The 24,647-nt window shown below is 25.5% G+C and overlaps 1 long non-coding RNA gene across 1 annotated transcript in view; it reads left to right on the plus strand.

The window, feature by feature from the left end:
- Positions 1–415: 415 nt before the first annotated feature.
- Positions 416–24,647, plus strand: part of LOC129963042 (uncharacterized) — a 44,093-nt gene continuing 19,861 nt past the window's right edge. Inside the window, exons 1-3 of the long non-coding RNA XR_008783945.1 lie at positions 416–3,584; positions 20,709–20,778; positions 20,886–20,969. This is a non-coding gene — a long non-coding RNA (uncharacterized LOC129963042). The remainder of the gene's footprint in view (positions 3,585–20,708; positions 20,779–20,885; positions 20,970–24,647) is intronic.

Below are 24,647 nucleotides of genomic sequence, written 5' to 3' on the forward strand. Positions count from 1 at the left end.
TAATAAAAACAGGGAATATCTTTAGATTAAAATTAATTTCGCTGTTGACCTTGAATTCATTTTCTTTTTTTTTCTGCTTTTTTTTTGTCAACAGAGCAATAAAAAACAAAACTAAACAGCTCATTATTTATGCAGAGGTCCACCCAATTTACAGGCGTAACTCATTAAAAATTATAATTTATTTCAATTAACTCCATCCCTCCATCGTTGTCGTTTCCATGGTAACGTCTGGGAGAGTCTCATTAAAACAAATGTTGTTACCATGGTGCTAGCGATCGTCGCTGCAAGAGAAATAGGTCATCCAAGCCCTTTTTTCTGCATGTGCTAAGGCTAGAAATACTTATCCTCCCACCCCCATTCCTAACGTGTCACTTCTTTAATTGCGGTAGTTTGCAAAGAAGGGTCGAAAGCTGCAGCAGCAGCAGGGGTGGGGGGGAGAAGCTGATGACGTAGTTGGAGAGGGGAAAAAGAATTATAATGTAATGAGCGAAGAACAAAAGACTCTAGGCTTGCCACGTGACAAAATCGATAGCAGTAATTACACACACAGATCCAATCAGAGAAGACCATCTAAAGTACACGAGAGAGCTGCTAAGTGATGCGGCTGGGATTTTGCTCTTCAGCTTCCCGTTTGGGATTCTAAGAGGCAGGCGTTCTCTTCGCTTCTCTTTCTCTACGAAAAGACTCCCTTTTGGTTGAGGAATTTGAGGCGGTTTTTTTCCCAACCTAAAGCAGAGAAGATTATGTGCTTACTGTGTTCTTCAAGAAGAGTTCGCCAACACCATTGACTGATATACGAGGAAAATTTGTAAAAGGATCTGCCGTTCGTTCAAATTTAAATTCAAGCTGGCGTCTTCTTCTCAGGCAAGCGATAAAACCTTGCAAATAAGCTCCGCATTTATCTGTGCATCTGGATTAAACAGAGCTCTGAAGCTTCTGAGGCGGTGCAGGGGGAAAGGTTTCATTTCATTTAAACCTTTCTAAGAAAAGAACCTCAGTCAGTCAGTCAAGGCAATTCTTTTTTTGTCAGTAGATTCCAACGATGGTTTAAAGATTGGTAAAGTCGATGGTTTCCTTTCAGAGTGGATGAAGATGAGGAATCAATTGAGTTTGGATGGAAAGGAGGAAGAATTCTTGTTTCTTGTGATAAAGCATAAGGAATTCGATGTCGTCGGAATCGGAGAAAGGCGATTGGCGCATGCGCAATGGACTGTATGTAACAGAAACGACTAAATTTGAAATGCCATGAAATGCTGTAGATCGATGAGGCATTTTTGGGCTTCGCCAAGATATCCAATTGGGTTACATTCATCGAAAAATGTAAAGCGCGGTACCAAGAAATATGGAATGGATTTGTCTTTTTCTATCGCATCCGGACGAAGAAAGAAAATATCTTTGGAGGATTCGAAAAGAAATTTCTTCTTTCTTTAGAGCATCAATGATGCAGTGTGCAATTGCTTAGATTCTGTTGAACATTTCGCCATTGGAGGAAAAAATATCTTGATCACATTTCCAGACTAATATAAACTGAATTATATTTAATCAAACCAAAAAAAGGAAAAATATAATCATCTGTGGATATTGATATTATAAAGAAATTGAATTCGATGCCAGAGGATATTTGATAAGAGATTTATAAAGAAAATCAAAGAAGTCATCTAGCTAAACTCAGAAGAAAGTGCTCATAATTTTGAAACTCATTGGTAAATCAATAATTGAAGCTAGTATATTATTTTTGAAGAAATAAATTCATTGCCCAAAAAAATTCAAGTATGCAAGAAAGCATGAAATGCTTTTGTTGGCAAATATTTAAATATTGCAAACTTTTCAGTGAGCTCAATAATCAATTCTATTTTAAAATCTTTCTTCAAAACTTCTGAGCAATTTTAGAGTAAATACCAAACTGAAAATTTTTGTAAGAAATTAAAAAATTCTTGACTTATGTACAGATAAACTGAGGAAACTGCAAAAGATTAAATGAATTAAATGAGCCAAACTCGCTTTAGATGGTTGAAAAACCAAGAGAAACAAAAAGAAACGGTGCAGTCTGTAACCCTATTTGATATGCTTGATAAGACTTCATATGATACCATCGCGCCAATCTGTCTCAATATGAAGACTTGAGTCCTTGAAGAAGTAAAATACAATTAATCACAAAATAAAAATATCAAAAAAGCGAGGCTTATCTGGAATTTTTTTCATCTAGGAATAAAAGAAAATTAAACAAATTGTCAACGAATGGCAAGGGAAGCAATAAAAAAAAAGTTTATAAAATAAAGTCAAGGAGCATTTCATGGCAATCAAAGAAGATATATGCTGAGATATTTAGAAAAGGCAGAATGTGAAGACATTCAATCATTATTTCATATTACCTTGAGTATTTTACAGCTTTTTAGAATTCATAACATTTCTCTCTTCATTTAAAAAAAACCATGCAATTCGTAGCATATTTTTTGAAATTATAATTCAGAGGTATACTTCTTCATCAAGAATGCGAAAAAAGTTGAAATTTTCCCAAACAAGCAAATAATTGCTTCAAGATGAATGAAAAAATTTTCGTTCTCATCTAGTTATTTCATATCTTTATGCAATTTAACTACTTCGACTATATAATTTATTGGAAAAAATATTTTCATGAAAATTTTTTCTAGAGAGAAAAAAATACATCGAAATATCGAAAAATACAATCTAGTTTCGATTATTCAACTTTTGAGCGAAAAAAAATTCTCTGAAATGTATGCAGTGTAGAAGAAAAGCTTTCAAGCTGTCAAAATAATTTTAAGTGTCAAGTTTATTTTGAGGTTTTTTTTCCAAAGAATTTCGACATGTATAGCAAATTATGAAAGTAAATCATCGTAGAATCTACGAGAAGAAAACGAAGTGATATTGGTGCCATAACATGTTTATTAATTGCACCAACATAAAATTTCGATTCAATTTATTCCAAAGGAAGTGAGATTTAAAATATCTTGGCATATTGTTGAAGAATGTGGAATGGTTTTAAGGAAAAAAAAATTATAGAATTAATTTTTTTAAAATTAAAAATATAATCACTTTAAAAGAATATTCAATTTCGTAATTATTAAGGTACCTAAAAAGACTGATTAAGAATTATTATTGTGTTAAATGAAAATAAAATGGAATCATGTTATTATTAAGGTTTAAATGTAATATATGCAAATAGGATGATTTAGAATTCATAGATGTTTAGCAAGGTTATTGAATATTGTAGTTTGCATTATCTATAGAATATATTTGCAGCGAATAGGAATCGTAACATGTGTTTTTGAACTTATCATCTGTTAGTAATTCTAGTCAATGTATATAGTAGGGAAGGAATGCGCAGTTCGAATCAATGTTGAAATAGATTATAATCTGAAAAGAATCATCAAATATTCAAGATAGCAGAAAAATTCACTAAGAACATTCCAGATTATGTAAATATCAAAAACATTGAAGACTATTACAGTAAGCGCGTTAAGCGATCAAGTAGTTTTGGACAAAAAAAATGTTAGATTCTTATACTTATGCTACTCATGCAAGGGCAGATTATAAAAGCCTACATCTGAAAAGCATTCTCTTTAGTGAGTATAGTTTTAAAAATTCTATATTTAATTTTTTGATAGAATTATTTTTTAAATTCATAATATTGAATTTGATTTTTTTAAAATTTCTTTTTGTTACAATTTAAACCAGATGTAATATTTTCTTATCTCAAATATATAAATTTCTAGAAAAAAATTCAACTAAAAACGAAAGAAGAAGTTGACAAATAAAACTAGACTCTATTTTAAAACTATTAATCAATAAGTTTAAAAATCTTTCTATACTGAAAATATTTACTTTGCCATTCTTTGTTTATTTAATCTAAATCTTTATATAATAACTTACTATAAGCGAACATTACTTTTACAATTATCAATTCCTTTTAAATCAATTATTGATTATTACTATTATCAACTCTGAAAAAATTGTTCATACTATCTTATACAATTTACCATAAACAAACATTTGTTGAATATTTTTTCAAAAACTCTATATAGTAGCAGTGCATTGATAACATATTGTATATGATGTATCTAACATACAAATTTTCTTCATTTTTATAATTTTTTAATTCAATTCCTATAAAATGAAAATCGTTAAAAATTTGTTGATGTTTATATAAATTGTTTTGATTTCCATTATTATTCTTATTAATATGTATATGTATAATTAAAAAAAGATCATAACATTTTTCTATTAACAGGAAATTTTTTTCAGTTATTGTGTTATATTTGAGATCAATATTACATTCTTAGTGCTATTAAATAATGTTAAGCGATAAAATTTTAGTTTAATTTCAAACTGTAAATAAATTTACTTAAAAATTTCTTTTCTGTATTGAAAATATGTGTTTAGTCTCGCACTATGTTTATCTAATTTCAATTATTATGCTATGATTCGTTATAAAAACAAATCTTTACTTAATATATTTTCTGAAAATCAACGATGAAACTGCAGATCTCGATGTATTTATAATTAAATAAATGTATTTGATTTATTTAGAGTGCAAAAAATAATAAGAATATACTACTAATATATATGACATTTATTTCGAAATATATTTTGAGGATTTAAAAGTTTCATTATTGATTTTTTGGGAAAATATTCAACAAATGTTTGCTTGTTGTAAATTATATAAGATAGCATGAAGAATTTTTTTCGAGTTGATAATAATAATATTAAAAGGAATTTACATTAAATTGATATTTAATAATTGATATTAAAGGAGAGTGATATTAAAGGCATTGATATTAAATTGATATTTAAGGAATTGATATTAAAGGCATTGATATTAAATTGATATTTAAGGAATTGATATTAAAGGCATTAATATTAAATTGATATTTAAGGAATTGATATTAAAGGCATTGATATTAAATTGATATTTAAGGAATTGATATTAAAGGGATTGATATTAAATTGATATTTAAGGAATTGATATTTAAGGAATTGATATTTAAGGAATTGATATTAAAGGGATTGATATTAAATTGATATTTAAGGAATTGATATTAAAGGCATTGATATTAAATTGATATTTAAGGCATTGATATTAAATTGATATTTAAGGAATTGATATTAAAGGCAGTGATATTAAATTGATATTTAAGGAATTGATATTAAAGAAATTGATATTAAAGGAATTGATATTAAAAGGAATTGATATTAAAAGGAATTGATATTTGTTAAAGTAGTATTCTGAAAGTATAATATATTTATTGAAGAGAATTCTGCTTATCTGTCTATTTATCGATTACGGAATTATTTCAATGCTGTAATCGTTTAATATTTTCAAATGAAAAAAAAAATTATGTATCTTTGATTTGTGAGCAACGATTGTTATCAATATCTGGATTAAATGCTTAATTTTGACAAAAGTAGTTTTCAGTCTCCCTTTTTAGGATATAATATAATGTAAGCTATTTCAAGGAAGGTAGTTTTATTGGTAAGTTCAGATTAATAGAAATTTTCAAAGGAAGTAACATTTCTTAAATAACACCAAAAGAAACATCATTTCATTTAACTAGATACTTTCGATAACAATACATGTAGAACTACTGTAAAAATTTTCAGTTCACTTTTTAAAAAGTATTATTTAGTATTCATTTTATGAAACTAAAATATTTTAATTTGTGTGGTCAAAATAAAATATGATATTGGCATTATTCTTCAGTATTTAAAAAATATTATATTATTTGAAGATAAAAAATAAAGTGTGAGAAAAATATTGAAATTTTTCTATTGTTAAAAATAGTAACTATTTTACTATTTATTATTTATAATGGTAACTATTCTATTATTTAAAATGTGCATTACATTTCCAAATGATATTAATAAATGGCGTAACTAAGGACTTTTATTTAGCATTTAAATTTCTATTTTGTCGAATTTAATATATGTAAATTTTTCAAGTCTGTTTGATTTCGTACAGAAAAGTTAAAAAACACTCGAATTTCAATGTTCCAGCTTTTAGCATGAATACAAAAATAATTATTTCAAAACTAATTTAATGTATACATAACATAAAATTTTCAGTAATTTTATCTCCATGAAATTCCTCTTCCAAATGAAAACATTTTAGAATGTTTAATGTAATAATTCTCTTTGCTTTTATATAATAAATGTTTTGTGTAATAGTGCTAATTTGATATATAAAACAATAATGCTGATTTAATATACAATGTAATGTTGCTAATTTTTTACACAGTTGGTTAGTAATTAGATTATTTTCTCATCAAATAGAGTTAACATATTTGTAAATCTCGCAAAACATTCATGTGAAAATTTTTTATAAAGCGTTTTGAATTAGAATAACACTTTTTTTCACGTACTTTATGTGCAGGAAATCTATTTTTGAGCAACCAACTCCATTTTATTTTATGTATTTTGGAATTTTGTAATGAAAGTACTCTTATTTATTTTTTACAAGATGATAAAAAATTCTTTCCTTATTGTGCATCAATTCTCTTTCATAATAATTCGTCGCAATTTCAGGTTTTTGTTGGGTTTTTTTCAATATATGTTCTCCTTTGTAAGTCGAAAATTTGTTTAGGATATTGTGAACAAGTATTTAAATAATATGGATGCGATTTGTTTTATGGAAGATAAATTACATACTGTATTAGTACTGTAGTATTTACAGTTATGTATCCTATAAAATGAAAAAGAATTTAGATCTAGAATTATAAAATAATTTTAAAGAGATGAATTCGGCTTCTTTTAAAGAAACATAACATAGCTTCACATCTTGCTATTTTATTATTAAAGCATTTTAATTTTTTGTAAAATTAAAACTGTGCATTTACTCCAAATTTGAATATCTAAGTTTAATCAAAAACACTGGAATATTCTTTTTGAAATCAAAATTATTTAACACAACTTTGTCGATCTTTTTAATTTCGCATAAGTGGTATTAATATAAGATGAATAAAGATAGATCTTTTTCAGCTGTAAGTTATCTGTATTAGTTACTCTATGAGGGTTATTGTCATCAATAATATGTTATTTTACTAGTTATCATTTTTTTTTAATTAAGGGCCGTCTATCTGATTCCTCAGCATCGTTAATCTAAATGTTTTTCATTTTCATTTAAAAATATTGAGTTGATTTAAAATTCATAAAAGTGAAATAAGTTTTTATTAAATTTTTAAAATGAAGTATTGTGAAAATTTTTAAATGAAATAAATGAGTGAAAATGTAATATTGTTATTTTATGCTTACATCATGATAACATTACAGCATTCATTATAATTGTTGGTTTTGATTGCCTGTAATAAATTAAAAACAATTTTATTTAATTTCCTTCCTATATATTTTTATAATTTTTTAACTATATGTAGAGCTACTAAAATTAATTTCAAATCTTAAAATTTTAATCATGCAAATTTGTAGTAACAACTTTTATAATGCATAAAATATCGTTGGAAGAAATGAAGACATTTTAAGATATTTGAATATTACAAAACATTCCATATTTTTTTTAATGTATTGAAGTTTTCAGAGATAATTGGATAAAAATAATTAATTTTCTTTTGAAATGTCAGTTTAACAATCAATTTGAATTAATAATTATAATTAACTTGTAATTAAATTTCTAATTAAATTCCAATCATTTTTTAAACAAAATATTTTTTTAAGCTTATTGTCTGGCTTACAGTCTTAATTTCCTGGATATTGTTCGAAGCCTCAAGATAAAATTACTCTTTCAGTATAAAAAAAAATTGCAAGATTTATTAAATAATTAGCTCCGACTTCGGATCAAAGTGCATCTTTGAAATTATTCAGTTTTTATCTAAGATTTAAGGAAAATGTAACTTTTTAGAAAAATAATTTACCATTCAAATAAACTTTGCGACAGATATCCTTTATCTTATGGACCAGAATGCAGAAGTCAGCATTAATCCGCATTTTGCCAAGTAAGCACACACAATCCGAACAGTAACGGATTTTAATACAGAATCATAAGAGTCTCAGAGAAAGGCTTTATTCATAAATTTGTAGACTAAAATAATATTTCTTCTTCTTTTGACCGAAATAAAAAAAGAAGTGAAAATACTGGCTGAAAGAGATGACAGCAGCTAAAATGTCTACAATGAATAAAAAAATCCTGAAGTGCATTTTAGAGGAAGAGAAGAAAGAAAGAAAAAAAAAAGCTGACGTCGACATAACGTGACTTTTAGACCCCGCGTGGGCACGAATAAGAGCTGGAGGACACTACTGCGTAGGCAATGGATATGCTGAGTTCCTTCCTACTTTGCAAATGGTGGACAGACCAGGCGTTAGCAGCAGCATCCGGTTATGCTGTTTTAAATTTCAACGTAATTAATTCAATTCAAAAAAGGCTTTTGATGTATATAAAAAAACATTTAAGTGAGTTTTTAAACATTTGTTTTCAATTACTACATTTCTGCACATACGTTTATCTACTGCGGCAAAGCATTCCGAATTGATAGAGACAGCCAGAAATTTTGACTGTATATTATTTGACCAGGTTTAATTCGAATTCTAGTTAAATGTTCCGGATTTAAGTGAATATTTCGTAATAAAAAAAATTATTCTAATTTTAAAATTAGTTTGGAAAGTTAATATTAATTAAAACTAATGTAAAAGTGAATTATGCGTTTCGTTTTATTACTATATATTAAAGAAGGTCATGCGTTCTACTTCTTGCTTCTTTGTCTCTCCTAAAAATATTCTGAAATAGGGGGAAAACAAGTGTTCCATAAAAAAAAAATTGAATTATATATCCACGAATGACTCATTTTATACGTATTAGTAAATGGTAAGTTTGTACAATAAACAATTCGAAATTAAGTTAACGTTATAAAAAGTAAAATAAATCTATGAAAAAAAAAATCTATGAAATGATCTATGAAATCTATGAAAAATAAATCTATAAAAATAAATCTATGAAACATTAATCTATTAACGAAATATTATGAAAACATTGTGTTAGAGTACTAAAAATGCAGTTCTGTTCCTAAAACATTAATAAAATTATCCGAAAGAGCTATCAGTTGTAAAAAGAAAGGAAATTAAAATGAATTAACAAAAAATTGATATAAAAAATAAATATCACCTGAAGGTGTTGTGGAAGGTCACCTTTAAGTAAAGTTGGGGGGGGGGGTTTGGGGGGAGTTTGACTATCATCCAAAAATTGTGCCAGAAAATTAGAGATCAGTACCTGAAAATGACTCTTAATTTTATACTCAGATAGGGAATCTTTTTTTTTTAATCTTCATTTTTTAGTTGATTTACATTAGTTTCCCAGTTTTTAAAACCGATATTTCTTTTATTAGTAAATAGTTCATATTAAAGAACAAGAAAATTAGCACCAAGAGAATTTTTCTTTCAGACTTTTACTATATGTATTAATTATATACATATAGTATACATATTTATTATACTATATGTATATGTATACTATATGTATTACTATATGCATTTATATATATTTCTTATACATATGGAACAAAATATTTTTTATGCGCTTTAATTTTTGCTACTTTATTTTTTTCAAGACTTATAATTATTATTTAACTAGAGGCAATTAGATAGTTGCCTCTAGTTTATTTATTTATTTTACTTTACTCAAGATCCTCTGCCCTTCATGAGTATCCTGGATTGTGAAATTTCTTTCTGAAATGTCCTGGGTTGAAGCTCAAACAGCTAGTCATTTTATTTTCTTTTTTAAAAAAGGAAAGGTTAGCTTCCATTCATATTCACATCAGGCTTGCAATAAACACTCGGGTAGCGAAATATTTGTAGCAAATATCTTATTAGAATTTTCTATAATAAAAAACAAAATTAATTAAAAAGGCCATGTTAATTTGAAATTTATATAACAAAATTTTTCAAATAAATGTATATAATTAAAGTTTTTTTTCATTTATCAATTTATGTTTCCATATTTCTGTTTTCTTTTTCCTGTTAATATGTAACTAAAGATTGCAATAAAATATCCCGATAGTTTATAGATTCTGGTAACAAAGCGAAACATTTTAAATCCTACTTGCTTTTCTTTTAGGTGAATCTTGTTACATATCTTGGTATTCAATGAGCGCATAAAATTCATTTTTTATTAAAATTTAATAATTTTTTTATCTTAAATTAATTAATTTTATTAAAATCTGACCCATGTTACAAAGGGTTCGGAAGTATATACATGAATTTGTAGAAATAATATTGAGTTTCTTGAAAAAACTACAATATATTTTTTGCTAGACCCTTTTTCGACAATATAGTTAGCTGGGAATATTGATTGTGTTTAATTTTATTTAAACTCTGTATGCATATCTTGATATTCTTGATTACATCAACAAAATATTTACTAAGTATCAAATTTTATTATTAAAATAGTGTTATTCTGTTATTTTGTAAATAAGCTTTTAATGAAGTATAGTGCTATTGATAGCTATATGCCCGATAAATCCGTCTTCTAATTGCAAGTCAAATTTCGCAGTATTGTAACTTCATCATCTTATTTCACATATAAATTTCACAGATAATAAAAAGAAAGATGGTTTAACTTTTAACAATAGAAGAAAATTAAGCGATTAAATATTTCATTGAAACAACAAATAGTTTGAATCTCATTGCAATAATGGAATATATTGTTCGAAAATTAAACATTTTTTTTTAAATTTCTGAAATTCAAAAAAAAGTAAAAGAACGGGAAATAAACTGACATCCATAAAAATACTTCTTTTAAATTGTAAAACAGTTGAAAAACCATGTTTGTGCAACAATAGTTTTTAATTAATTAAAATTCTAATTGAAATGTGAAACGAATTTCTTTGCAATTCCCTCTGTCTTGTCGCTCAAGCTCAATGGTATACCTTTTAGAAAACTACACACATTCTCCTTCATTATTGGCAGAAATAAAGAATATTTATTTGGGTAAGAAAAGTCTAGAATTTAGTTTAGTTTAAGCTTATTTTATACTTTCTGAAAGAAAAGCTTCTATATTAAATCATAGACATGCACTAAAAGAAATATCTGGAAATTTTTCATTGAACGCTTCGACAATGTCTAGTAATGTATATAAAGCAGTCTTTGAGTTTGTTGATATTTAAGATAAATTTTTAACTTTCAATATTATTTGGTGCTCTTTCAAATAATTTAAGCTTTCTCGCACGTTTTGGAAAATATTGCCCCATTTAAAAAATAATTAAAAAATTAAGATCTTAAATATGATTGAAATTGAAAAAATATTTTTTGATGACAAAATTATAATTAATTAAATGAAATCATAAAATCCACAAAATGAATTTAAAGATGAAAAGCGGCAAAAGGCAATTAATCAGTTTATGTCTTTTGATAAATATAAGATAATTGTACAAAATAAATTTTGAATAAATTTTGTACAAAATCACTTGAATGATATTAATAAGTTCATATTCTAGTAATCTCCATTAATAATAAAAATGAATATGCGCGCATCTACGTGTTTGTGTTGGCCTTCTACAGGTGAGACCGTTTGATCTAAAGTCGCCGAATTTGGCATTTTTATACCTAGGAGTGTAAAAATATGGATCTAGGCTAAGTATCTTTGAAATTTGAATTCAGAATTTAATTAATTAGAAATTAAGTTAAATTTCGGTGATAATTTCCAAAAGCATTATATCACAACATGAATTTTATATCTTTCAAATTCAAAAAGTAATAATTTAAATTATACCAATTTAATTATGGTGCAACTTTTTTAAAGATTTTTGGCAACTTTTTAAAATAATTTTTACATAATTTTCATCAGTAGATTTCACTGTTGAACTGAAATTCAAACCGCTTTTATTGTTCTGTCAAATATTTAATCGCTTCCATGACTGAAAGCTGAAGAAAAAATATTCTGTTTTTGTAATTTAATAATAAGTAAGAAAACGAAATTACAGTACCTTAAAATTTAGAAAACTGATTATCCTGAAAGTTTTTATTTTAAATAGTATTCTCATGTAACGTGACGTGATTTTGTTAGGATGTTTCATATTCCCACGTAATAAACAGAATGTAAGACTATTAAAATAACAACTCTTTGATGTCAGTCGCAATTGGATACTTAAAACTTTTTTAGGAGAAATCTTAAACATTACATTATTCAAAAAAAATTTCATTGAAATTTAACACTACCAACATTTTCCTGAATCACTGGGTGCCAAAGGCATCTTGTTAACAATAGTCTTGAAAGCATTATCTATGGAAGAAATACTGTTTATGAGCGCAATAACATTTAATTTAGTTTAATTAGATTAACATCTTGTTTGGAAGTTAAGTGAGACATTTTTTTTTCTCTTGAGCCGCGATCAGATAAAAAGGCCAATACTTGAGTTGAAATAAACTTTTTAATCTTTCGTATACTATGAAAAGGAAAATATATTTTCATTTAAATTAAATTTAAATGAAACGAGAAGCGCACACACAGAATATTTTTGGTGAAACAGTAATTGTAATGCAATATTCCGATATAAATTTTTTGTTATCCCTTAATATATATTTTAATGATTTTATGAAAACACAAAATGATTTCTAAATTTTATTTTCATAAAAATGGCACTTTTAAAACGCATATTTATCTCTTAATGAAAAAAATTAGCGAATATGGAAAATTGTAAATTTATTATTATAAAAATTAAAATCACAACTTGAATATACTTATAGGAATTCTTTTAAATAACTAGGTGAACATTTTTTTTTATTTAAATTCATTTATAATATTTGAGACATACAGTCAGTTGATGTATTCTAGTTTTGTGCGGATAGTAACAATTTCAATGTAAGATAAAATTCTGAATGATTAAAGAAGAAAGATCATATCTTAAGCTTTCTCTCCGACTTAGAACCACAAATTTAAATACCAAATGACAAAATTTTTCAGATAGAAATTTTTATTTGCTTCATGCAGATATGTGTTTTAAATTTGTGATCAAGATCAAGGATTATTATTCTTTTTTTAGATAATATTTTTCAATTGAAAATATTTTAAATCTTCCATTTAAATTCATTTTATTGAATTAAATTTTATTAGTTATTTGGTAAGAAACTTAAAAAGTTCTACAATTTGTAATTTTAAAAAGTTTGCAAAAAAAAAAAAATAGAAACTGAGATAAACTGGTAAACTGAAGGTTATCAAAAAGTGCCTGAAGAAAATACATTTCATAAAGTTCTTAAAAATTGAAACTGAATATAAATCAGAAATATTGCGGTCTAAATCCGTCCTAGAAAGTATTTAAAAATTTTGATGTACTTCCTTATAATCTAATGTATTTAAAAGATTTAAATATTATTTTTCTTAAATGTTAATTTATATTATCTTATTATCTTATTTTATTTTAACACTTACTGTTTTATATATGAAATGATATAGTTCATGTCTAGCGTTTATACTATTTATTTAACGCAAACAATTTGTTGAAAATCTGTCGAAAAAATATTCATATATGCGGACACATGCAAAACATTTTTCTTAAATATTTTAAACAAAAAATTTCAAATGCTTTGCAAATTTATCTCTGAATAATCCAATTAATTGATTTATACTGAAAATTTAAATGATACAATGCGGAATTCTGAAATTCGAAAACGCGAATATAAGTTTAAAATTCAATAACTATTAGAAATAATTATTTATTTCAGTAAATGACAAAAGAAAAAAAAACCGCCAAAAATACATGCTTAAAAAAGTACAGAAGATACAAAAAAATGACCTAAAACAAATCCAACAATTTAAGTTTTTTATTAGCGTTGACTTTCATAATTATTTTTAAAAATCTAGGATCTTATTCATATTTGAAGATTTAATTACGAACCTTTGATAAAGTTTATGCTATTCTTTAAACAATGTTTCAAACAAATAAAAAAACCCCACTTGAAACTCTTACATTTCGATAAAAAAAATTCGTCATATAGCTTCATGGAATATAAAATGATTTGAATAAAACATGACAAATAATAAAATAATTTTATCGATATTTAATTTAATTAGATTAGGTGTCAAGTATTTGTTTCCTTCATTGACCTTTGTTCCGCATAGTAAAGTGCCGTTCAGTGAATCACAAAACATGTTCGAATCATATTAAATATCTGTATCCATTAAAAAAAATCTTACATCAGAAGAATTTTTTCCAATTTATTTTGAACGCATTTATAAAATTGGATATTATTTCAAATAATTAAGTTTTTAAACTTGACTAATTTTGAAAAACTGCAGGAGGAATACGGCCATTGCATTTTTTAAAAAGAAATATTATTACTTTAAAAACAATCTGTTGAATAGTGTAATGGCTCAGTGTTTGATACTACTTGCTTACATCACTTACACCTTAATTCAAAATTCATTAAATAATCATTAATTCCCAATTGTATAACTACATCCAATTAACTAAGTTTTTGCGAAGGAAAGCAAGCAAATGCTATGCGATTTAAAATGTTTATGTTTCAGACACATAGAATTTGTGGTATTATAATGCTTCTTATAAAAATGCGTAACCTCTAAGCGTATTAAAGGATTTAAAGGAAACATTATTTTAAAAACGCTGTAGTCATAGCAACTAGTCTGTAAACAAGCCCACTGAAGCAAATTTAGCACTACAGAGCCAAACCGTAAGACAGATAACAAATTGTAAAAATTCTGCAGTAACTCAGGAAAAGCTATCGAAATGTAAATAATCTTTCATCGATTTAAGACCAAAGAGGTTAAAATATGCTAATAGGTATGTTTCCTAGCAATTTTATTTCATTCATTGTTATTCAAGTTTTTTACGATAATTTAATATTTTAGAATTATATAGCTTCAGTAGAACAAGAAAGTGTAAAAAAATTGGAGTTTAATTTAAAATTTCAAAAAAATTTTAATTAAAATATTGAATTAGAAATTTTTGAGAAATATTCGGGACGCTACTTTTAAATAATGATCAACTTTTAACATAGAAAAATTACATAATCATACAAAAAGTTTATCGGACTTAGATAAGCAATCTGCATGTAAAGCTATTCCTCTAAATTGAGCCTATTCTTTTCATTCAGTATAAATTCAATGAGTACTAACGTAGAATAAAAATATTTATGGCCGATTCTACTTATTATAAATGATCTGGTTAAATAAAAAGGATGAAAAATTTTAATCAAAATTTTAAAAACTTCTCGCTGTCTGTTTCTTTTAGCTGTGTGGAACTTCAAATATTAAATTGTAGTTCAATTTTCTGAAAGGAGAAGACTTGTATGAGTACCATTTTGTATTCGTAATTATGATACCATGTTTACACAATCATAAAAGTTTACAAAAAGAAATCCATTTATGAATAATTAATTTTTAAAAAAAATATTTAGTTATGTGTTTAATTGAAGTAATACAAGAATCTTTTCTTTATAACAGCGATTATAACTTCAGTGCATAATTCACTCATATTTCATGAAAAAAAATGAATGATTACTATTTAAGCTTGGTAACTTAAATACTAACTAAAATGAATATTATCTATATACATTGTCACAACATTTTGTCAAGAATATGTAGTAAATAATCGTTTTTAATAATATTTTCTAATATGACAAATATATAGTATTAGCGTGCATGTATCTAACAAAGGAATCGTATTATTTAAGTTGAATCCATGGAACATTTTATTTATTTAACAATTTACTAACTTTGAGTTTTTGAAACCATTAAAAACTTCTCAAAGTGCTTTCATTATTAATATAAATAACAGAATATTTTTTTTAAAAAAATAAGATTTTAATTAAATCCAAACTTACAAGTAATATACAAGTAACCTCTAAATATCCCTTCCTCTCTTATAACTTTAAAATTATTTGATACCTTACCTTCATAAAGAACAAATTAATTTACATTTACTATTTTCTCAATATATAATTGATAGATTGGTTGAAAATTAAATTCATACCATAGAATGAAATATCAAATTACTTTTCGATGTTAATATTTGTTCACAAATTTGTGATTCTGATGAAGACTTGAAAATTTTACTTTGTGTTTGAAATAACTGTATCATTATTTAAATTTTTTTTTTAAATTACTAATATTTAATACTTAATTAATAATTAATAATACTTAATTTGTAAAAGAAATCAAGAGGGAAAACCTTTTAATAACATTCTTTAATACTATTTTTAAATCCTATATATTAAAATACATTCCAAAATATATTTTTTTGTTTAAAATAATTTCCCATAAAAATTTTGAATACATGTTTTACTGACATATTTAGGGAAATATTTCAGTAAAACAAATATTCAAATTATATAAAACTATATTAAATATAAAATCTTAATCGCCAAACAGTGAATAATCTTAGCTAAGATAGTAACAATGTGTGACCTGTTGAAGAAATATATTGCAGCACAATTCAGAAGCAAAAAAGCGTAAATATGTTTTTTTTTTCAGTCAGCTAAGCAATTATTTCATTATTTTTTGAAATACAGAATTAAATATAACATGTCCCTTGAACAGAATTCAGGGACTAAATATTTGATGAAACATGAAAGCGTTTTGAATTTCATTGCAATAAGGAATTCTACTATTGTAAGTTATGCGAAAAAATTATAAAAACAAAATAAATTTAAAAAAAAAGAAACATTTTTTAAATTTTAAGATGTTGGGAAATTCAATTTTGTGCAAAAATATTTTATGGAGTTATCGCGAAAAATCACAAAATTTCGTTTGATTTTTAATTAATTAAAATTTTGCTGAAAATTCTTATAAAAAATGCTTTGAAGTGCTCTTCCGTACCCTCTAAATTATATTTGTTAACTATATGTAATAGCTCTAGGCTAAACTGCTTGTCTTGAAAGGAGCTTAAACAGATATGAAACTGAAAATGCTCCCTTATTATTTGTTCAGACACAAATGTTAAATATCATACAGATCTGTAGTTTTGATAAAAGATAGCTTAAGTATAATATTAATTTAAAATAATGAAAACTGAAATAAATTATATATTTACATATATTCAGTATTTATGCAGTATTACATTATGTTTAATGATATAAATTGATGCTATTTGATTAATTACCATATTCCAAAGAAAAAGCATCAATCTTAACATCAATTGATTGATGGCTAGAAATGATTAATGGTCTCAGCGACAATTAAAAATTCATCTTAAAAATTAAAAACAAATTGGAAATTAAAATTACTTTTTCTATAGCATGAATAAAATAATGAACAACACATTGACTTAAGTTTTCACCCTTCCCACTTTTATGAGAAAATAACTTTTGGTCAAATAAGACTGTGTTTCATCATTTATCTAACTCGCCATGGATGTAAATTGAGTTGGTTGAATGAAATATCGGGGGCTCTATTTTGAATGATTTTAAATATTTAATGCATATGAAAATTATAGCCGTTGACTGCTTCTAAGTTCATTACTTTAAATGACAGGTTTACATTTCGCAATTTCAAAATCGAAAGTGACTCATATTTCATAAATACAACCGCTAATATTAGTAACGAATAAAAACATACCGGATAGATAGAAAACTATCATGAACAAATAATATTCATAATGCTGAACAAAGAAAAAAATATTTAGAGGGATATTTGAAACAGAAAAACTATATTTTTTGGGATAACATGTTTAAAAAAAATGGAATAAAATGTTTCTACTTACATTCATGCTTGACACATAATATGAATGTGATAGCAAATATTAGAATTTTTTTTTTTAATTCACAGACAGTTTTGTAGTGCGAAGAATTTTATTTCCGTGTTTATCTCCCTTCAATAGAAATTCCCTCCTTGTTTTCAAAAAGATTATTAAATTTCATAAATTATGGTCACAGAAATTCAATGATTTAATCCAATAATTTTTTAAATATATATTTAAAGTGAATATGACAGTAAATACAAAACGTTATCATATATACGAACGGAATTACCTTCTTCCTTTGAAAAATTTTATAAAGAATTATGATTTCATTTCCAATTGCCTAAAATGTTTTAGTCGATACATACTGTTCCCATGTCTGTCGTTTCTAGCAGTGCATTGTTAATTTCTCTAAATTAACGTTGAAGTTATAAAAAAAAGGTATAAAAATTTTTTAAACTCTGCAAATTTATATATTTAATAAGAGATGATAATATAATACGACAGAGAATATATCCTGTTCATGATCAGAGTAACTTTTTTTTTTCTTCCTTTTAAGTAGCGTCTAACATTACAAGAATTTGTGCAGTATTTACAAAGCTCGAAACTGCTTCTGCAGCCAAAAACATTCTGCTCAGTCTCTTTTTATGCATTTTTGTTTTATGTAAATCTTTATTACCTTAAAATTAAACTTAACAAACATTAATAATTGTTATTAAACAAAAATTTAATCTTTTAATAAGGGTTGGAAATATAACAAGGAAGAGAACCTATTTTGCTCATGACATGGGTGACTTTCCCCATTATTAGTAGCTTCGGCGTTTCAGGATTTTGACTCCCTGACTTCAACGATCAAAAATATCTCGATCGCCAACTACACTGCCCCCTTTTCCTTTTACTTGTGCCTTTTCCATCTCGAATTCGGTTAGTTCCGCCCTAACAGTTCGACGCCTGCTCCCAGAATCCTCCAACTCATGTCAAACCCAGCGGCCATGATACTTCCCAATGACGTCACACCATCTTCCACTCGCATCTTTGGGCGCTATCGGGAAAAGGAAATAAGCAGGGATGGTCGGAAGAAAATAGAAAAAGAGAATGCTCTGCTTCTTATCTCACTCGTCTGCCTTTATCACCTCCGAACAAACCCCTCGCCTAACCACCTCCTTGGAAATCCCCGCGAGGCCCATGCCAGGGAGCATAGTCAAGGTGCGCAAGGATTGAAGGATAACCCTAAAATGAGATTTGGGATATTATAAATTATGGTGGGAAATGCCATGAATTTCCCGATTGGAGATCTAGGGAAAAATCCCCGAAGATAGTTCTTTTTGAAGTTAGTTTCTCGATGAATTTATCGTTTCTAGCAAAGGATTGTTGCTAAACAGGAATATTTTCTGGCGTTAGATAATAATACTTTAACATTCTCTCTCTTTTTAATATTTTGTGTGTTTGGTTTTGGCAGCGTTAAGTAAGGCTTAATAAAAAAAAAAATTTTGGTATCAAAAATGTTCTGAACTTGATGTTTATTATGGTATAAATTTCTTTATGGAAGGGAATATAAACCTTATATGTAGACCGTATTGATTAGTGTTTGTAGCGAAAAATATTCAGTTTTAAAGCTTTCATTTGTTCTTCCGAATCTTGAAATAACAACCACAACTGCGCATGGTATTTCACGTTTAAAATCGTTTTTGAATCACCATAATTAGCAAATTCAAGTTAACAGTCTTATAGCTTGAAATCATTTTAGTTGCCAAGTTCCGATTAGAAATTTTCTCCTACTTTAGAGCTTTAGGTTTGGAATCACAGCAATAAAATAACTTGAATTAATGCATAATCAGCAAATTATGTAATGTAAGCCAATTATAACTAATTTAATATATTATTTAATAAACATCATTTATTGATCTGTACCAGAAAAGAATTTTAACAATAAAATGTAATACTTAGTTAACAAGAAGACATTGTATCTTAATTAATAACAAAAACATTAAATGATTTCTTCTATTTTTAAAACTAAAATAAAATAAAATTTGTCTGGTACCCTATAGTGTATATTTTAGTATATATTTATTTTATTTGCATTTTTATTAAAAGTATGAGCTGTAGGGTAAAAATAATACAATAGAGTGCATTTATATGATATCATTGTTTATCATTTAAAATGCAGGCAATATCATAACTTAACTTATCGTAACTACCGTATAACATAAAAAATTTAAAAAATTAATCTTTCAGAAATTTGTATCTTATCCAAAAATTGCACTACGTACATTTCATAGTACCGCCGCTATTATTATTATTTCTTGTTTTGGAAAAAAAAAGAAAATAGAAATATTTCCCATAAAATTTTTATTATCCTATATTTATTTTAAATATTCTAAAAGAACTGAAGTTCATTATGTTAAGCGAAATATCTATAAAAAAATTTCAGAAACTTGCACTACATTTATTTAATATTGGAAATATTTTATTATATACTATTAGATATCAAGTCAACTGTCCATTTTTTCATATAACTCAAAACAATTTTTAAAATTCATTTTTCCTTTGAATAAATAACCATAATCCATAAAGTCCATTTGGCTATTAAAAAGTCCTAATTTAAATACACACAATTAGATGATTGCAATAAACATAACATAAGCTAATCGAGTTAATGCTTTTACTGTTTAGAGATCGTGAAGTATCGAGATCGAAAATACCGTCTTTTGTTTTTATTATGTTTTCAAAAATATTTCAAGCTCATAATCTTTTATAATTTTGAATTTTTTTTCTTTACAAAAACATACTTAACATACTTCTCATTTAAAAGTGGAGAGTATGTCATTTACTTGTGAAAATAACAATATATAAATTAAGAATTCTAGGAAGTTTATTAAAATAACTTTATAATCACTAAGCAATCTATTTAATTAAAAAAATATAAAAAATATTTTAAATTACCACTACTGTGGAACAAAATTAAAAAAAAAGGTTAATATAAAAATATTTATATCGAAATTTTTATTGAAGAACATCAACATTTTAATTCGCCTTGAAGAATCATTTTCATTTTTATTTTAGGAAACAATCTCTACCATTGTATGAAGAACATAGAGATTATGCGGAGAGAATAGATGTTCAATGGCAATAAGTAAGTATTTATTGATATCTATATTATTTTGTATCAGTGTACATAATTTTCATTTCTATCCATTAAGATTTGGGCTTCTCATTGTTTTTGTGATTATCTTTTTACAGTTTATATACCTAGTTGATTATAATGTGAAGAAGATAACATGGGAAACGCATGGAAAATTTATGTGAGAAGAATATTACTTCAAGGTATATAACAAAGCAAAATTATTTTTAATTTGTAACTCAAAAAGAAATGTTTTGAGTTTCTTTTCTACATTTTCAAGAAAAAATAAAGTTATTTCTCTAAAATGTGAAAAAATAGAAGTAAAAATTAATATTTTTGATATTAAGGAAAACTGAAATTCTTATAGTCCCATTTGTTTTGAAAAATAAGTTTCCTAAGCAAATATTTGATGCATGCTATTCTCAGGAAAAATAATATTATTTTCTGAAAATGTAGAAAATAGAAATTATAGTTTTTATATTATGGAAGACCCCATATTTTGTTATAATTATTTCTAAAAATAAATTTTCAGAGTAAATTTTAGATCAGTAATTTTAAGGTTTTCATAGAAAAATTTTATGCATTCGTTTTTCTTTTTTCGAATTTTATGGGTTTTTTTAAATCAGCGGATGGCGAATTTCCTTTTTTCACTTCATAATATGGTGTTTTTTCATTCTGATTGCAAGGAATTACCACTGTGTCATAAAAAGTACTTTAAATCATCTTGATGAAAATGTTGTCGCTTTCAAAGTTTCGAATAAAATAACTTTTATTAAAATGTCATTTTAATATTTTTCAACTTATCCATTAAAAATACCTTAGAGGAAAAATTTCATGTTTCCAGTTTCAATAACTTTAAATTACTTCAAATCAGCTTTCGGAATACAAAAATCATTTCTTTCCGTATAATGATGACTGATTCTATGTCATTAACTCTTTTCGGCGAGGATTTTATTCGTGTACATTTTCATCGATCACACAATACAACAAAGTGTCTATTGAAAAAATAATTCAATTTCTGGTTTATGGCAGCAATTATTAAAGTAATCGAGGTTATAAACCATTTTTTATAGAATTTCCGCCGGTTATTTTTTTTCTCTTTCTCTATGAGGTAATCAAGGCAAGAAAATGACGAAGAGGGTAATTTTTCTTGATAATTTGCTAGAAAATATAAATAAGTAATGATAACGCAATGCTTTATTATGTTTAAAATGCATTACATTTAAATATTATTAAAATGTCAGAATGCTAAAAAATGTCTGGTAACAATTAAATAAATCAGAATTTTTCATTCTTTCCTTGATAAAAAAGGTTTATTTAGATGATTTTTTTTTTAATTTACAATTTTCAATCAATTTTCTACTGAGAAATAATACTTTATTTTTCTTTGTAACGATATCTTAAAGTAATCGAAATGTAACTATTTTTTCTATCAACTATTTTTTATGTTAACAAGATTTTTAATAATACTCTGAAAAGATTTCTTTTCCAGCTTTTTAAATGCATTTTGAATGTATAAATTCATGTCAAATATATATATATATATATATATATATATATATATATATATATATATATATATATAGTTTTTATTTTCGAGCTTCGTTCTGAGTTTTTCATTAATTTCCTGACTTAATCATTAAGCTTACGTAATATATTAACTGATAGATACAAGATTAATGCAAGATAGTAATTAAATTAATGTAAGATGTGTTTTTAGTAATTTAAATATTTTAATTTTCTACTTCCATGATTTTTTTTTCGATAGAGAAAAGTACCTATTGTAATAAAACTTCAAAGTAAATCTGCGAAATTTTGCTGCGTATTAGATTGTTTGATACACAAGTTTTCAAAAATTGAAATATTTCGAAAAACAAATCAAATAAATAAAAAAGTAGCTATAAAGATGAAATTAGTACTGAAGCGAAATTAAAAATATGAAGCATTTCGTAGTAAACACAGCGGAATTTTATTATTTTATCTATTTTTGCGTTACCGAAAATAATTATTTTTACATAACCCTCTTAAAGTTTGCAGATAATTTTATCTTTCTAACAAACTATTAGAAATGAAACGACCATCTTTATACTTTGTTCGTTAATTATTATTATTATTGCAATAAATAACAATAATTAATTTTGCATTTTATTGATTGTCGAGTTAATAAAATTTAGCATTCTGTGTTGAAGAAACGGACTGTGTTGCTATAAACCCGAAATTCTAAAATATTCATATATCCATAATCTAGGTGACAGTAAAAATTACTTTACTAGCTCATTATATATTGCTTTAATATTGCGAATTTAGGCAGAGTTACCAAAACTGTAAATATTAAGAATGGATTTATATAGTCATGAGGAGAATGAAAGGGATGAAAGGAAATAGTTAGTAATTTCTACTATAAAATATAATATGCTGAGTAAAATTTTAGTTTAAAGATATTAAAAGTCAAAATTATGTAGCAAACATTTTTTTAATCTTTCGCCCATTTTCTTGCCATTTTCTTATCATTTCCTCAAACTATTATATTTCTATTCCATATATTTGAATATTACATTGAAATATTTTTATTTTTAACTTCCACAATTTTTTTTGTATTAATACTTAAGAATAAATAAATATTAAATCAATAGAGATGAAATTTTATAAACGAAATATAAGAAAAATACAAGTAAAAGAAGGTGAAAGGTAACGCAACACTTCTGTGTTTAAAAAGATATTATGACAAAATCACATAGAAAATTCACTTACAAAAACAAAGTATTTGAAATTGAAGATTTTCTTACATATTCCAAAGTACTTGAAACACTAGTTAAGAAAGAAAAATAACTATTCTTAGGTACAATGGGAAATTTAATTATTCTTTTATTGAATATGATTATGCATTTATATATAATAAATAGAAATCACAAAAATAATCATAACTAAAGCTGAACTTAATATGAAAGAAAACTTCTATAAATACTGCAAAAAAATTATTTAAAAGCCATGATTTAAGATGTTTTTAATCTTTATTCAAATCATTTCTAATTCTTATGAAACCCAAAAGGATTGATATTCTGATATCACCGGTTTTGAGATCACTATATTATTTACTTATAACGCATTATCTGTTTACTGAAAAAATAATGTACATCTTTTTCAGAAAAATTATAAAAAGACATCAAACAAGCTATTAATTTATTTCAGGTACAAAAATTAAATGTGGAAAAATTGTAAATTTGTTCACAAAGTGAAAACAATTTAGAAAATATTCAAATCATTATAAATTTCTATCAAATCATAAAATATTCATACTTCATCCGAACCGTCATATAGAACGTCGAATCTCGCATAGTATCTTATGTTACGTTATAAGAATCAATTCTAAAAATGAACAAGAAACCTTTGAACTCAAGATTTATATTTTTATCCAAAAGTTTTGAAAGATCCTTCTAGATTATGTGTCTTAAAATTACTTATCCTTTTCAAGAACATTGATGTACTGCACAATAAACGTGTTTAATATTTATTTTTAATCACAATTGTTAACTAAGAATGAGCTCAACTTTTTTCTCCTTACTCAAAAAGTTAATTCGCGAGAATTCTAAGACGAGAAACGTAGATACACATGATATCCAACTTCATATTATATTTTTTCACGCAGTAACGTCACATCTTTTTAGCCTCATTCCAAAATTAAAATAGTATTATACATTTGGTCTTTATTATGTTATCCTGAATTATATAATTTTTTTTCATTATAAAACGAAGGAAATGTAGTTCAAAAGAAGAAAAAAAATTCATTCATTCTTGTGCAAAATTATAATTACAAATGCATCTACCAAAACTTCAATTGCTACTCAAATAAATTAAATATTAAATTAAAATCAGAGCACATT

Source organism: Argiope bruennichi, chromosome 3, assembly GCF_947563725.1.
Source record: "Argiope bruennichi chromosome 3, qqArgBrue1.1, whole genome shotgun sequence".
Lineage (NCBI taxonomy): Eukaryota > Metazoa > Arthropoda > Arachnida > Araneae > Araneidae > Argiope > Argiope bruennichi.